The following is a 15,512-nucleotide window of genomic DNA, read 5'->3' as shown; positions in this document are numbered from 1 at the left end:
GACTAGAAGCAGATAGGGAAGGAATGTGAGGATTGGGTAGAGATGGCTGTAATTGTGGGGGGACATTTGGGGAGTGCTGTGAAAGCAGTTCAATGCAAACTCCCTGGAATCTATGAAGGTGATCCATATCCTCCATTACTAAGAGACATCATTAGGATCACCGCAAATCTGGTAATCTTTCATCAAAACTCTTCCTATATTATTCTAGAAATTTCCAAATACAATGATGGAACTTGAAAAAGACATGTATAACCCTGTGAAAGAAACATTGCCATCTTCCACCTGGCTGGGAATTCCTCTGGAGGAGGGCTGCTTGCTGTCCCATGGGTTATCTCACACATTAAAATGTCAATGTAAACTATTTTCTTGAGTTATTGATAATGTAGTAGTAATATTGTTTCACCAATTTTAATAGATATGTCACACTAATAGAGGAAACTAAAAAAGATTTAAAAAGTTTTCGCTTTGGATGGTAGAAGCTGATAAGAAACACCTTCCATGGTGAGATTTGGTTGTTTATTACCCTTTCAAGTGTTATATCTGAATGTAGCTATAACTACAATTAATCAGTCATATAACTGCTTCTATGTATTGTCTGACAAAACAAGAGCCCTTTAGGGATAGAGGAAAAGCCAGAAGCTCATTGATGAGTTCTAGAGAGTCTTAAAATTGCGCATTGGAAAGATGTCCATTCATTCAACCAGTAATTATGATATGCTATCAACTTTGTGTCTTGTTGTGTATCTAAGCATTGAGGACAGAAGTGAGAGACCACCTTGTCCCCAAAGAATTTTTAGTTTCGAGGTGAATTTATGAATGCCCACTTTGCTCTTATGCCTCAAGGGCTACTCACAATTGCCCATGGATGATTCCAGATAGTTCTCAGAACTACCTTTTATCTAGTCCATATGAAAGTAGCCCCACAACAGAACCTCCAGTAAGGGACACCTCCATAATGTCTACATTTGAAAACTAGGACATTTACTTTTGGTTTTCAAAGTCTGACTTCTAATACCTTGTTTTTAGTATGAACCAGAAAAAAATAACCTAGTTGACTGATTTGCCCCCAAATAGATGGAAGCAGTCATGTAAATTAATAGGAAAATTTCTGGCCAGTTCAACTAGACTTTCCCCAAATTTCTGTCTCTTAGAGTGGCAATAGTCAGTTAAGAGTCTAAAATTTTGCAGGTGAGAAAAATGTTGTATTGAAACAGGGAAAAATTAAATAGGTTTCAGAAACAGAAACAAACAGTAAAACTGTGGCTGCTGGAGGTAAGGAATAGTGATGTGAGGAGAAAACTCACTACCAACAATCAGTCAAAAGATTCATAATTATACTTGAGAGGAATAAATTCAAGGAACTATTGAATAGCATGACAACTACAGTCAATTATAGTATAATGCAGTCTTGATTAGCGAAATGTTAAATGTTCTTTTCATAAAATGGTAACTGCAAGAAGATACATTTGTTAATTAACTATATTCTGAAATATAGATTTACTTCAAAACATATTGTGCCCAGTAAATACATAGAACTGTAGCTATCAAAGTCTAAGAAAGTTAAAAGCAAATAATATTGAAACATAAAAAGCATGTAAACCATGGTTCAGCATGTGCTTATATATTCTTTTTTAAAGTGTTAGTTTTATTAGTATTTATAATTAGGAAACATGAGCAGAATTAAGGATTACTTTGGATACAAAAGTAACTTTTGATAATAAAGTTTGAAGGAAGTTTAGAAAATCAAATTGTAAGAAAGGTGTTAATAATTAATGGAAAAATAGGCTGCAATTGTGAAAAGAATAACTTTCTGTCAAAATGAATTCACTTGAAAAGGTTAAATAAAGAAGAATGTTAGTATATTTGGAGATATTAAAGAAATGCAATAAATTAATATAATATATCTTAGGATACAGAATTTATGAGTATAGTGATTTGATTTTGATAAGTTGCTCAATATATATCTTAACAGAAATCAATTCCATGCATTAGGTATAAAGTTGGGAACTTTTGGCAGATTTGTCTAAGCTATAGGTTTATAATTTATCCTGCTTTGGAAAGTTTCTCACTGTGAAGTAAAGCAACTGTGAAAATACTTTTAAGTTTCAGATTTAAGGTTTATAACATAAATGTGGACATAGTGAAGAGGGACTTAGAGCCAAGGAAAATTAAAACAAGTGATGTTTTGGCAAAGAATGTAGTACAAAATTTGCTTCTAAATGTCCCTTTTGCCCTATTGTTAGTAGCTTCCTATTGAACAAGCAGCATTAACCACCATGGGGATTTCATCTTCTACTCTTAGTGGATTAATTAGTTCTTGCAAATTCTTAATGGAAGCAATTCTCCATTATTTTCCTCTAGGAACTCTTTGAATAAGACTGCAAATTAATGGCTGAATTTGAGTTTACTAAGTGATCCCTAGGAGAAAAGGCATTTGTAGTTCACAATACCAGGGCTAGCACTGTAGTTTTAACTGCTTGTGCACATCTATCCTTAACTTTGTTAAGACATACACTTAAAAGTGAATGACTATGTTATTGCTAATTACTTTCTTGCTAAGAAATTTTATTTACACAAGCATGATCCTTGATATGAACTCTATGCATTATAAGGTTATTTTTTATTATTTTGTCATTAAGATTATAATACAATTACATCACTCCTCCTTTCCCTCTCCTCCATCCAAGCCCTCTTATATACTCCTACTGGCTCTCTTTCAAATACATACCCTCTTTTTGCATTAATTGCTGTTTCATATATATTCCTAAGTGCATAAGTACAACCTGCTCAGTCTATATAATGTTGCTTGCATGTATGTTTTCATGGCTGACCAGTTGGTATTGGATAATTCATTGGTGTGCTCTTCCCCAAGGAAGAGTATTTCATTCTCAACATTTCTTAGTTGCCTGTAATTTTATTTTTATTTTCTGTGTGTAGGGTTACAGAAGAGGATAGAGAAGATTGTAAGAGTAAGAGGATCAGGGAGTTTGCTGTGAGATTGTGTCTCCTAGTAATGCCAGAAGCTATATGTATAAAGTATCTACAACATGACTGCCTAAACATTGACAAAATAGATTTATAAACATTTTCTTTGATTTTTTTGAGGCAGGTTTCTTTGGCTTTGGAGGCTATCCTGGAACTAGCTCTTGTAGAGCAGGCTGGTCTAGAACTCACAGAGATCCGCCTGCCTCTGCCTCCCAAGTGCTGGGATTAAAGACTGTGCCACCACCGCCCAGCATATAAACATTCTTTTTTAAATTAGTAATTTCCATTAAATGACAATGAATTTTCTTATTTTAAAACAGATAATAGGAAATATGAAGCTTTATAAAATGGGTGGTACAGAAAGCATTTCACAACCATCCCAATTAAAAATATTTACCATTTCATGACTTAGGAGGAAAATGTGAGATGTGTTTCCTTTAGGATTTTTTGATAAAATATTGATTGTCTATCTAACATGTTTATTCATTTAGCATGAAGTTGTTACCAGTTTTCTGTTGTTACTACTGTAACAAGGTCTAAAACCAGAAGTTGTTAATGATGTTTTTTGCCAAAACATTTTCCTAAAGATTCATTTCAAATTAGCAATCTAGATTAAATTGATTGTTAGTCATTAAAAACATTAATTTGTAGATAATCTATTTTGTGATACTACTGTAAAATAGCCACCTCATTTGCAACAGACTTCCAGGTTCACCTTAATTGTGTAAAATGTAAAACTTTGTTTAGTATTTTTGCATTTGTGTTCATAAAAAATCAGTCTACTTAATGCTACACTATTGAATTGCCAGATATGATGTGATGCCATTGGTTACAGCAGTATTGTGAAAGTTACAGGGATTACCAAGTACTTTCTGATAAATATGAGGCCTACTCAATAGAAAGGAATTTATGACAGATACTATAAACTTGGTCAAAAGCCCATGGATCAGGATGGCATAGGCCTTTTTGGGAACTAGCTATTGTTATTTTGCTGAATGGAAATTCCAAATTGCCTTCTAAATATGATTATATCTACAGAGTAATGTTGATCTAAATCTTGGCCAGAGAAGCCTTTCTATTGTGGACATCAATGCAGAGATTGATAAATGGTTAAAACACAGAGAACAAATAACTCTGAGTGTTCAACCCTAATTGGGATATTTATATCACAGCCTCACCCCTCCAGGCTCAGAGAACTTTGAGGAAGAGGAGGAGGAAAGAGTGTAAGAACCATGTGATGAGTCTGGTGTGACTCTTTCCCACATGTCTTTTAAAACACTGAACTGACTTCAGCAACAGTTACCTGCACAAGAGCAATCTAAAAAGATTACTCAGTATTCCAGAAGGCAGCCTTAATTGTACCCAAACAACAGGCCATAAAGGTAACAGGGGCACATGAAATGATCATGAGATATAAGGAGATTTTAAAAAGTGGGGCTGGAGAAGGTGTGACCAGGTATTTTATATACTTGTATACACTGTTAAAGAATACATAAGATATTTTAAGAAATAAGTAAGCAAAAAGAGTGCTAAGAATATAACTAATTGTCAGTTAGCACTTGTCAGTACCAGGGGTGAGTAAGAATAAGAACTGATTCTGTTATATTAACTTTCTTTTTCTGTGTGTGGTGTGGTGCTGGAAATCAAGTCTTGGCAGTATCTTGCATATTAGTATATGCAAGGTACTCTACCTATATACAGGTACTCTACTACTGAGCTGTAACCCCATCTGCAGTTATTTAACCTTCTTAAGGCTGATTTTTACTAAATTACAGAAATGAACATTTTAGTAATTAAAGGATATGCTATTTTTAAAACATATCCTTTTTAAAAACACTTTTTAATTATATATTTAAATTAGAAACAAGCTTTCTTTCCATGTCAGTCCCAGCTCCCTCTCCCTCCCCTCCACACAACTCCCTCTCCCCAGCCCCCCACCAAATCCCCACTCCATTCCCCAGGGAGGGTAAGGCCCTCTATGGGGGATCTCTAGAGTCTGTCATTTTGTGCCAGGGAGGGCCCAGGCCCTCCCAAAGTGTCCAGATTGAGAAAGCATCCTCATTGTGGGATGGGTCCCCAAAGTCCATTTGTGTGCCAGGGATAAATACTGATCTACTACCCAAAAACCCCATAGATTGCCTGAGTCTCCTCACTGACACCCACATTCAGGGGGTCTTGATCAGTCCCATGCTGGCCTCTCAGCCATCAGTCTGGGGTCCAAGATCTCCCCTTTGCTCAGGTCAGCTGTTTCTCTGGGATACACCAGCCCAGTCTTGACCCCTTTGCTCATCACTCCTCCCTCTCCGTCACTGGGTTCCAGGAGATTATTTCAGTGTTTAGCTCTGGATGTCTGCCTCTGTTTCCGTCTGTCACTGGATGGAGGTTCTAGGATGGTATGTAAGATAGCCATCAAAATCACTATTAGGGAGGGGCATTTAAATCAATCTCTTCACTGCTGCTTAGTTTCCCAGTTGGTACATCTCTGGAGTTCTCACTAGTGCCAGATCTCCCCTCAAACCTATAATGGCTCCCTCTATTATGGTATCTCTCATTCTGCTCTCCTCTATTCATCCCACAACTCAACTTTCCTGCTCCCCCATATGCTCCTCTCCCTTACTATTGTCTCTCTCTCTTTTTTCTGGCTCCCTTTCCCCTCCCCCACCCTGTGCTCCCAATCTGCTCAGGAGATCTTGCCTCATTCCACCTTCTCTGGGGTACCATGTATATCTCTCTTAGGATCCTTCCTGTTTCCCTGCCTCTCTGGCAGTGGGATTGTAGACGGCCACTCTTTAATTCATGTCTAAAATCTATATATGAGTGAGTACATACTATGTTTGTCTTTTTGTGTCTGGGTTACCTCACTCAAGACGGTTTCTTCTAGTGCCATCCATTTGCCTGCAAATATTAAGATTCCATTGTTTTTTTTTCCACTGAATAGTATTCCATTGTGTAAATGTACCACTTTTTCTCCATCCACTCTTCAGTTGAGGGGCATCTAGGTTGCTTCCAGGTTCTGGCTATTAAAAATAGTGCTGCTATAAACATAGTGGAACAGACATCCTTGTTGTATGAGTGTGCATCTTTTGGACATATGCCTAAGAGTGGAATTTCTGGGTCTTGTGGTATACTGAGTCCCTTTTTCCTGAGGAATCTCCATACTGATTTTCAAAGTAGCTGTACAAGTTGACACTCCCACCAGCAATGGACGAGTGTTCCCCTTTCTCCACATCCTCTCCAGCATAAGCTGTCATTGGGGTTTTTATTTTAGCCATTCTGACAGGAGTAAGATGATATCTCAAGGTTGTTTTGATTTGCATTTCCCTAATGGCTAAGTATGTTGAGCACTTTCTTAAGTGTCTCTCAGCCATTTTAGACTCCTCTATTGAGAATTCTCTATTTATTTCAGTTCCCTCTTTTTAATTGGATCCTTTGGTGTTTTGGAGACTTGCTTCTTGAGTTCTTTGTAAATTTTGGAGATCAGCCCTCTGTCAGATGTGGGGTTAATGAATATCTTTTCCCAATCTGCAGGTTGCCTTTTTTGTCTTGCTGACTGTGTCCTTTACCTTACAGAAGCTACTCAGTTTCAGGAGTTCCCATATATTAATTGTCCATCTCAGTGTTTGTGCTACTGGTGTTATGTTTAGGAAGCGGTCTCCAGTACCAATTCGTTCAAGGGTACCTTCCAATTTCTCTTCTAAGAAGTGTGGCTGGATTTATGTTGAGGTCTTTGATCCATTTGGACTTAAGTTTTGTGCACGGCAATAGACGTGGATCTATCTGCAGTCTTCTACTTGCCAATATCCAGTTATACCATTTGTTGAAGATGCTATCTTTTTTTCATTGTATAATTTTAGCTTCTTTGTCAAAAATCAGCTGTTCATAGGTTTGTGGATTAATCTTAGGGTGTTCGATTGATTCCATTGGTCTACCTGTCTATTTTTGTGCCCAAACCAAGATGTTTTCAGGAATATAGCTATGTAATAGAGCTTGAAGTCAGGAATAGTGATGCCCCCAGACATTGCTTTATTGAGCATGGTTGTTTTGGCTATCCTGGATGTTTTGTTTTTCCATATAAAGTTGAGAATTGTTCTTTCAAGGTCTGTGAAGAATTGTGCTGGAATTTTGATGGGGATTGAATTGAGTCTGTAGATTTCCATTTTTACTACATTGATCCTACCTATCCAAGAGCAGGGGAGATCTTTCCATTTTCTGGTGTCTTCTTTAATTTCTTTCTTTAAAGACTCAAAGTTCTTGAAATACAGGTCTTTCACTTGTTTGGTTAGTGTTACCCCAAGGTATTTTATGTTGTTTGTGGCAATTGTAAAGGGTGATGCTTGTCTGATTTCTTCTCAGCCCTTTTATCATCTGTATATAGTAGGGCTACTGATTTTCTTGAGTTGATCTTGTATCCTGCCACTTTGCTGAAGGTGCTTATAAGCTGTAAGAGATCCCTGGTAAAGTTTTTTGGGTCACTTATGTAAGCTATCATATCATCTGCAAGTACTGAAAGTTTTACCTCTTCCTTTCCAATTTGTATCCCCTTGATCTCCTTTTGTTTTCTTATTACTCCAGCTAGTACATCGAGTACAATATTGTAGAGGTATGGGGAGAGGGGACAGCCTTTTCTTGTTCCTGATTTTAGAGGAATTGCCTTGAGTTTCTCTCCATTCAGTTTGAGGTTGGCTGTCAGTTTGCTATATATTGCTTTTATTATGTTTAGGTATGTTCCTGTTTTCCCAGATCTCTCCAAGACCTTTATCATGAATTGGTGTTGGATTTTGTCAGAGGCTGTTTCATCATCTAGTGAGATGATGGTGTGATTTTTGTTTCTCAGCTTGTTTATATGGTGGATTACATTGATGGATTTTCATATGTTGAACCATCCCTGCATCCCTGGAATGAAGCCTACTTAATCATGGTGGATGAGTTTTGTGATGTGTTCTTGAATCCAATTTGCCAGATTTTATTGAGTATTTTTGTATAAATGCTCATGAGGAATATTGTTCTGAAGTTCTCTTTCTTAGTTGTGTCTTTGTGTGGCTTGGGTATCAATGTTATTGAAGCCTTGTAAAAACAGTTTGGCAAAGATGCTTCTGCTTCTATTGCATGAAATACTTTGAGAAGAATTGGTATAAGCTGTTCTTTGAATTTCTGGTAAAATTCTGCACTGAAGCCATCTGGCCCTGGGCTTTCTTTGGTTGGGAGACTTTTCATGACTGCTTCTATTTCCTTGGGTGTTACAGGTAAATTTAAATTGCTTATCTGTTCTTGATTTAATTTTGTCAGGTGACATCTATCCAGAAAGTTGTCCATTTCCTTTAATTTTTCGAATTTTGTGGAGTACAGATTTTCAAAGAATGACCTGATGATTCTCTGGATTTCCTCAGTATCCGCTGTTATGTCCCCCTTTTCATTTCTGAGTTTTTTAATTTGCATGTTCACATTCTGCCATTTGGTAAGTTTGGATAAAGGTTTGTCTATCTTGTTGATTTTCTCAAAGAACCAACTCTTCGTTGCATTGATTCTTTGTATTGTTTTCCTAGTTTCTACTTTATTGAGTTCAGCCCTAAATTTGATTATTTCCTGGCATCTGTTCTTCCCGGGTTAGTTTGCTTCTCTTTGTTTTAGAGATTTCAGTTGTGCTGTTAATTCTCCAGTTTCTTCATGTGGGCACTTAGTGCTATGAACTTTCTTCTTAGCACTGCTTTCAAAATGTCTCATAAGTTTGTGTATGTTGTGTCTTCATTCTCACTGAATTCTAGGAAGTCTTTAATTTCTTTTTTTATATCTTCTTTGACCCAGGAGTGGTGCAATTGGGCAATATTCAATTTCCATGAATTTGTAGGGTTTCTGCAATTGGTATTTTTGCTGAACTCTGACTTTAAAGCATGGTGATCTGATAAAATACATGGAGTTATTCCAATTTTTTGTACCTGTTGAGGTTTGCTATGTTGTCAAGTATGTGGTTGATTTTTGAGAAGTTTCCATGTGGCGCTGAGAAGAAGGTATATTCTTTTGTGTTTGGATGGAATGTTCTATAGATGTCTGTCAAACCAAATTGGGTCATACCCTCTAATAGTGCCTCTGTTTCTTTGTTAAGTTTCTGTCTGGTAGTCCTGTCTAGTGGTGACAGTGGGGCATTAAAGCCTCCCATTATAAGTGTGTGAGGTTTTATGTGTGTTTTGAGTTTTAGCAATGTTTCTTTTACAAAAGTGGATGCCTTTATTTATTGGGGCATAGATATTCAGAATCGAGACTTAATCTTGGTGGATTATTCCTGTGATGAATATAAAATGACCTCCTTCATCTCTTTTGATTGATTTCAGTTTAATGTCTAATTTGTTAGATATTAGGATTGCTACCCCTGCTTGGTTCTCGGGTCCATTTGATTGGAAAATCTCTTCCCAACCCTTAACTCTGAGGTAACATCTGTCTATGAAGATGAGTTGTGTTTCATTTATGCAGCAGAAGGAATCCATTCTGTTAGCTTGTTCCTTTTTTGGGCGAGTTAAGATCATTAATATTGAGGGGGTATTAATGATCTTTGGTTGCTCATTTTTGTTGGTTTTGGAATGGTTGTTGGTGGAATTGTATATAGATTTCCACCCCTTTTCCCTTTTGGCTATTGGTAAAGTGTGATTATCTATAGCCTATGTTTTTCTGGTTGTAGTTAACTTTCTTGGATTGGAGTTTTCCTCCCAGAACTTTCTGTAAGGCTGGATTAGTGGATATTTATTGTTTAAATTTGGTGTTGTCATGGAATATCTTGTTTTCTCCATCTATATTGATTGAAAGCTGGGTATAGTAGTCTGGGCTGGCATCCATGATCTCTTAGTGTTGACCTTCTGGCTTTCAGAGTTTCCATGGAGAAGTCAGGTGTAATTCTGATAGGTTTATCTTTATATGTTATTTGACCTTTTTCCTTAGTGGCTGTAAGTATTCTTTCTTTATTCTATATGCTTGGGGCCTTGATTATTATGTGGCGAGGGAACATTTTTTTGTGGTCCCCTTTGTTTGGTGTTCTGTAAGCTTCTTATACCTTCATTGGCATGTCTTTCTTTAGATTGGGAAAGTTTTCTTCTATGATTTTGTTGAATATGTTTTCTGCCCCTTTGAATTGGATTTCTTCACCTTCTTCTATACCTATTATTCTAGGGCTTGGTCTTTTCACAGTGTCCCATATTTCCTGGATTTTTTTTAAATCATTTTTTATTTTAATTTTAAATAGCTTGTTTTACATGTCAATCCCAGTTCCCTCTCCCTCCCCTCCTCCCGCACTCCCCTTCCCCCCCACCCTCCCACCCTATTGCCAAATCCTTCCACATAGGGAATATCTAGAGTCTGTCATTTTACTCTGGGTAGGATTCAGGTGCTCCCCTAAGAGTCCAGGCTGAGAGAGCATCCCTCTTTGTGCTATAGGCACACGAAGACTGTTTGTATACCAGGGATAGACACTGATCCACAGCTCAGGGCCCCATAGGATGCCCAGGCCTTCTCGCTGACACTCACATTTGGGGGGTCCAGATCAGTCCCATGCTGGCCTCCCCACTGTCGGTCTGGGGTCCAAGAGCTCTCCCCTGTTCAGATCAGCTGTCTCTGCTGGTTTTGCCAGCCCATTCTTTGCCAATTTGCTCATCACTCCTTTCTCTCTGTCACCTGGTTCCTTGGGTTCAGTTCAGTGATTAATTGTGTGTTTGCCTCTGCTTCCATCAGTCACAGGATGAAGGCTCCCGGATGGTTATAGACATCAAGTTCATTATCAGGAATGGGCATTCGAGGTGGTCTCTCCACTATTGCTTAGCTTGCCAATTGGTATTATCCCTTTAGATCACTCGAGGTCGCTCTGGTGCCTGATCTGTATTCTATCCTATGATTCCCTCTTCCCCCTATTCTACCCCCACCCCTCAACTTCCTGTTCCCCCATGGCCAACTCTCTTCCTCTTCACCCCCTCTCTATTTCCCAGGTCCCCCTCCCCTCCACCCCTCGCCGTGTTCCCCATCCATTCAGAGGATCTTGTCTCAATCCTCTTCTCTTGGGTACTATGCATATATGCATATCTTTTAGGTTCTTTCCTGTTTCCCAGACTCTCTATCAGTGGAAGTGCAGACTGGCACTATCCTGATCCATGTCTAAAATCCATATATGAGTGAGTACATACCATGTTTGTCTTTTTGCGACTGGGTTACCTCACTCAGGATGGTTTCTTCCAGTGCTATCCATTTACCTGCGAATTTCAAGATTCCATTGTTTTTTTCTGCTGAGTAATACTCCATTGTGTAAATGTACCACATTTTCTCTATCCACTCTTCAGTTGAGGGGCATCTAGGTTGCTTCCAGGTTCTGGCTATTACAAATAATGCTGCTATGAACATAGTGGAGCAGATGCCCTTGTTGTATGAACTTGCCTCATTTGGATATATGCCTAAGAGTGGAATTGCTGGGTCTAGTGGTAGATTAATTCCCATTTTCCTGAGGAATCTCCATACTGATTTCCAAAGAGGCTGTATGAGTTGGCACTCCCACCAGCAGTGGAGGAGTGTTCCTCTCTCTCCACATCCTCTCCAGCATAAATTGTCTTCGGTGTTTTTGATTTAACCATTCTGTCAGGAGTAAGATGGTATCTCAGAGTTGTTTTGATTTGCATTTCCCTGATGGCTAAGGATGTTGAGCACTTTCTTAAGTGTCTCTTGGCCATTTTAGCCTCCTCTACTGAGAATTCTCTATTTACCTCTGTACCCCACCTTTTAATTGGATCCTTTGGTGTTTTGGAGACTTGTTTCTTGAGTTCTTTGTAAATTTTGAAGATTAGCCCTCTGTCAGATGTAGGGTTGGTGAATATCTTTTCCCATTCTGTCGACTGCCTTTTTGCCTTTTTGACTGTGTCCTGTGCCTTACAGAAGCTTTTTAGTTTCAGAAGGTCCCATTTGTTTGTTAATTGTCGATCTCAGTGCCTGTGCCACTGGTGTTATGTTTAGGAAGTGGTCTCCTGTACCAACTCATTAAAGAGTGTCTCCCACTTTCTCTTCTAAAAGTTTCAGTGTGGCTGGATTTATGTTGAGATCTTTGATCCATTTGGACTTAAGTTTTGTACAAGGCGATAAACATGGATCTATCTGCAGTCTTATGCATACCAGTACCCAGTTATGCCAGCACTATTTGTTGAAGATGCTTTCTTTTTTCCATTGTACAGTTTTAGCTTCTTTGTCAAAAATCAAGTGTTCATATGTGTGTGGGTTCAAGTTAGAGCTTTCGATTCGGTTCCATTGGTCTACCTGCCTATTTTTGTGCAAATAGCAAGCTGTTTTCAGGACTATAGCTCTATAATAGAGTTTGAAGTCAGGTATGGTGATGCCTCCTGAAGTTCCTTTATTGTATAGGGATGTTTTAGCTATCCTGGGCCTTTTGTTTTTCCATATAAAGTTGATTAATGTTCTTTCCAGTTCCTTGAAGAATTGTGATGGAATTTTGATAGGGATTGCATTGAATCTGTAGACTGCTTTTGGCAAGATTGCCATTTTTATTATGTTGATCCTGCCAATCCAAGAGCATGGGAGATCTTTCCATTTTCTGGTATCTTTTTTGATTTCTTTCTTTAACGACACAAAGTTCTTGATATACAGGTCTTTAATTTCCTTGGTTAACATTATCCCCAGATATTTGATGCTGTTTTTGGCTATTGTAAAGGGTGATGTTTCTCTGATTTCTTTCTCAGTTACTTCATCATCTGTATATAATAGGGCCACTGATTTTTTTTGAGTTTACCTTGTATCCTGCCACATTGCTGAAGGTGTTTATCAGCTCAAGGAGTAACCTTGCGGAGTTTTTTGGGTCACTTATGTAAACTATCATATCATCTGCAAATAGTGAAAGTTTGACTTCTTCTTTCCTATTTGTATCCCTTTATCTCCTTTTGTTGTCTTATTGCTGTAGCTAGAACTTCAAGTACAATATTGAAGAGATATGGAGAGAGTGGACAGCCTTGTCTTGTTCCTGATTTTAGAGGAATTGCTTTGAGTTTCTCTCCATTTATTTTGATGTTAGCTGTTGGTTTACTGTATATTGCTTTTATTAAATTCAGGTACGTTTCTGTTATTCCTGATCTCTCTAGGACCTTTATCATGAAGGGGTGCTGGATTTTGTCAAAGGCTCTTTCAGCATCTAGTGAGATCATCATGTGGTTTTTCTTTCGCAGATTGTTAATGTGGTGGATTACATTGATAGATTTTCTAATGTTGAACCATCCCTGCATTCCTGGGATGAAGCCTACTTGATCATGGTGGATGATTTTTCTGATGTGTTCTTGAATCCGGTTTGCAAGTATTTTATTGAGTATTTTTGCATCAATGTTCATGAGGGAAATTGGTCTATAGTTCTCTTTCTTAGTTGTGTCTTTGTGTGGCTTGGGTATCAAGGTAATTGTAGCCTCGTAAAAGAGTTTGGCAGTGAGCCTCCTGCTTCTATTGTGTGGAATACTTTGAGGAGTATTGGAATTAGCTCTTCTTTGAATTTCTGGTAGAATTCTGCACTGAAGCCATCTGGGCCTGGGCTTTTTTTGTTTGGGAGACTTTTGATGACTGCTTCTATTTCATTAAGGGTTATAGGTCTGTTTAGATTGTTTATCTGCTCTTGATTTAGTTTTGGCAAATGATATCTATCCAGGAAATTGTCCATTTCCTTTAAATTTTCAAATTTTGTGGAGTACAGATTTTCAAAGTATGCCCTGATGATTCTCTGGATTTCCTCAGAGTCTGTTGTTATGTCCCCTTTTTCATCCCTGATTTTGTTAATTAACATGCTCTCCCTCTATCTTTTGGTTAGTTTGTACAGAGGTTTATCTATTTTGTTGATTTTCTCAAAGAACCAACTCTTTGTTTCATTGATTCTTCTCAGTGTTTTTCTGGTTTCTACTTGATTGATTTCAGCCCTCAATTTGATTATTTCCTGGCGTCTGCTCCTCCTGGGGGAGTTTGCTTCTTTTTGTTCTAGAACGTTCAGCTGTGCTATTAATTCTCTAGTATGACTGTTCTCCAGGTTTTTCATGTGGGCACTTAGTGCTATAAACTTTCCTCTCAGCACTGCTTTCAAAGTGTCCCATAAGTTTGTGTATGTTGTGTCTTCATTCTCATTGAAATCGAGGAAGTCTTTAATTTCTTTTTTTATTTGTCCCTTTACCCAGGGATGGTGCAATTGTGCATTGTTCAATCTCCATGAGTTTGTAGGGTTTCTGTGATTTGTGTTATTGTTGAATTCTAATGTTAATACATGGTGGTCTGATAAGATGCAGGGGGTTATTCCAAATTTTGTATCTGTGGAGATTTGCTATGTTTCCTATTATGTGGTCAATTTTAGAGAAGGTTCCATGTGGTGCCGAGAAGAAGGTATATCCCTTTGTGTTTGGGTGGAATGTTCTATAGATGTCTGTTAAACCCAGTTGGGTCATAACTTCTATTAGTTCTTTTGTTTCATTGTTAAGTTTCTGTCTGGAGGTCCTGTCTAGCGGTGAGAGCAGAGTGTTGAAGTCTCCTACTATTAGTGTGTGAGATTTTATGTGCAATTTGAGCTTTAGTAATGTTTCTTTCACAAATGTAGGTTCCTTTGTATTTGGGGCGTAGATGTTTAAAATTGAGACTTCGTCTTGATGGACTTTTCCTTTGATGAATATGAAATGTCCTTCTTCATCTCTTTTGATTGATTTTAATTTGAAGTCTAGTTTGTTAGACGTTAGGATTGCTACACCTGCTTGTTTCTTGGGTCCGTTTGATCGGAAAATCTTTTCCCAACCCTTTACTCTGAGATACTGTCTGTCTTTGATGTTGAGATGTGTTTCTTGTATGCCGCAGAAGGATGGGTTCTGTCTTCATATCCATTCTGCTAGTCTATGTCTTTTTATAGGCAAGTTGAGGCCATTGACATTGAGGGATATCAATTACCATTGATTGCTAATTGTTTTTTGCGCTTGATTTATTGGTAGTGAGGTTATTTTGTGTAGTTTCTCCTCCCTTTTTCTTTTGGTGTTTTGTAAAGTGGGATTATATATTGCCTGTGTCTTTGTGAGTGTAGTTATCTTCCTTGGCTCTTGGTTTTCCTTCTAGCACTTTCTGTAGAGCTGGATTCATGGTTACGTATTATTTAAATCTGGCTTTGTCATGGAATATTTTGTTTTCTCCATCTATGGTAATTGAAAACTTTGCTGGATATAGTTGTCTGGGATGGCATCCTTGTTCCCTTAGCATTTGTAGGACATCTGTCCAGGATCTTCTGGCTTTCATCGTTTCCATTGAGAAGTCAGGTGTAATTCGGATAGGTCTGCCTTTATGTGTTACTTGGCCTTTTTCTTTAGTTGCTCTTAATATTTTCTCTTTATTCTGTAGGTTTGATGTTTTGATTATTCTATGGCGAGGTGACTGCTTTTTGTGGTCCAGCCTATTTGGTTTTATGTAAGATTCTTGTATTTTCATAGGCATATCCTTCTTTAGGTTAGGGAAGTTTTCTTCTATGATTTTGTTGAATAAGTTTTTTGTGCCTT

This window comes from Mesocricetus auratus, unplaced genomic scaffold (assembly GCF_017639785.1).
Source record: "Mesocricetus auratus isolate SY011 unplaced genomic scaffold, BCM_Maur_2.0 Super-Scaffold_100013, whole genome shotgun sequence".
Lineage (NCBI taxonomy): Eukaryota > Metazoa > Chordata > Mammalia > Rodentia > Cricetidae > Mesocricetus > Mesocricetus auratus.
This window is presented reverse-complemented; position numbering follows the sequence as displayed.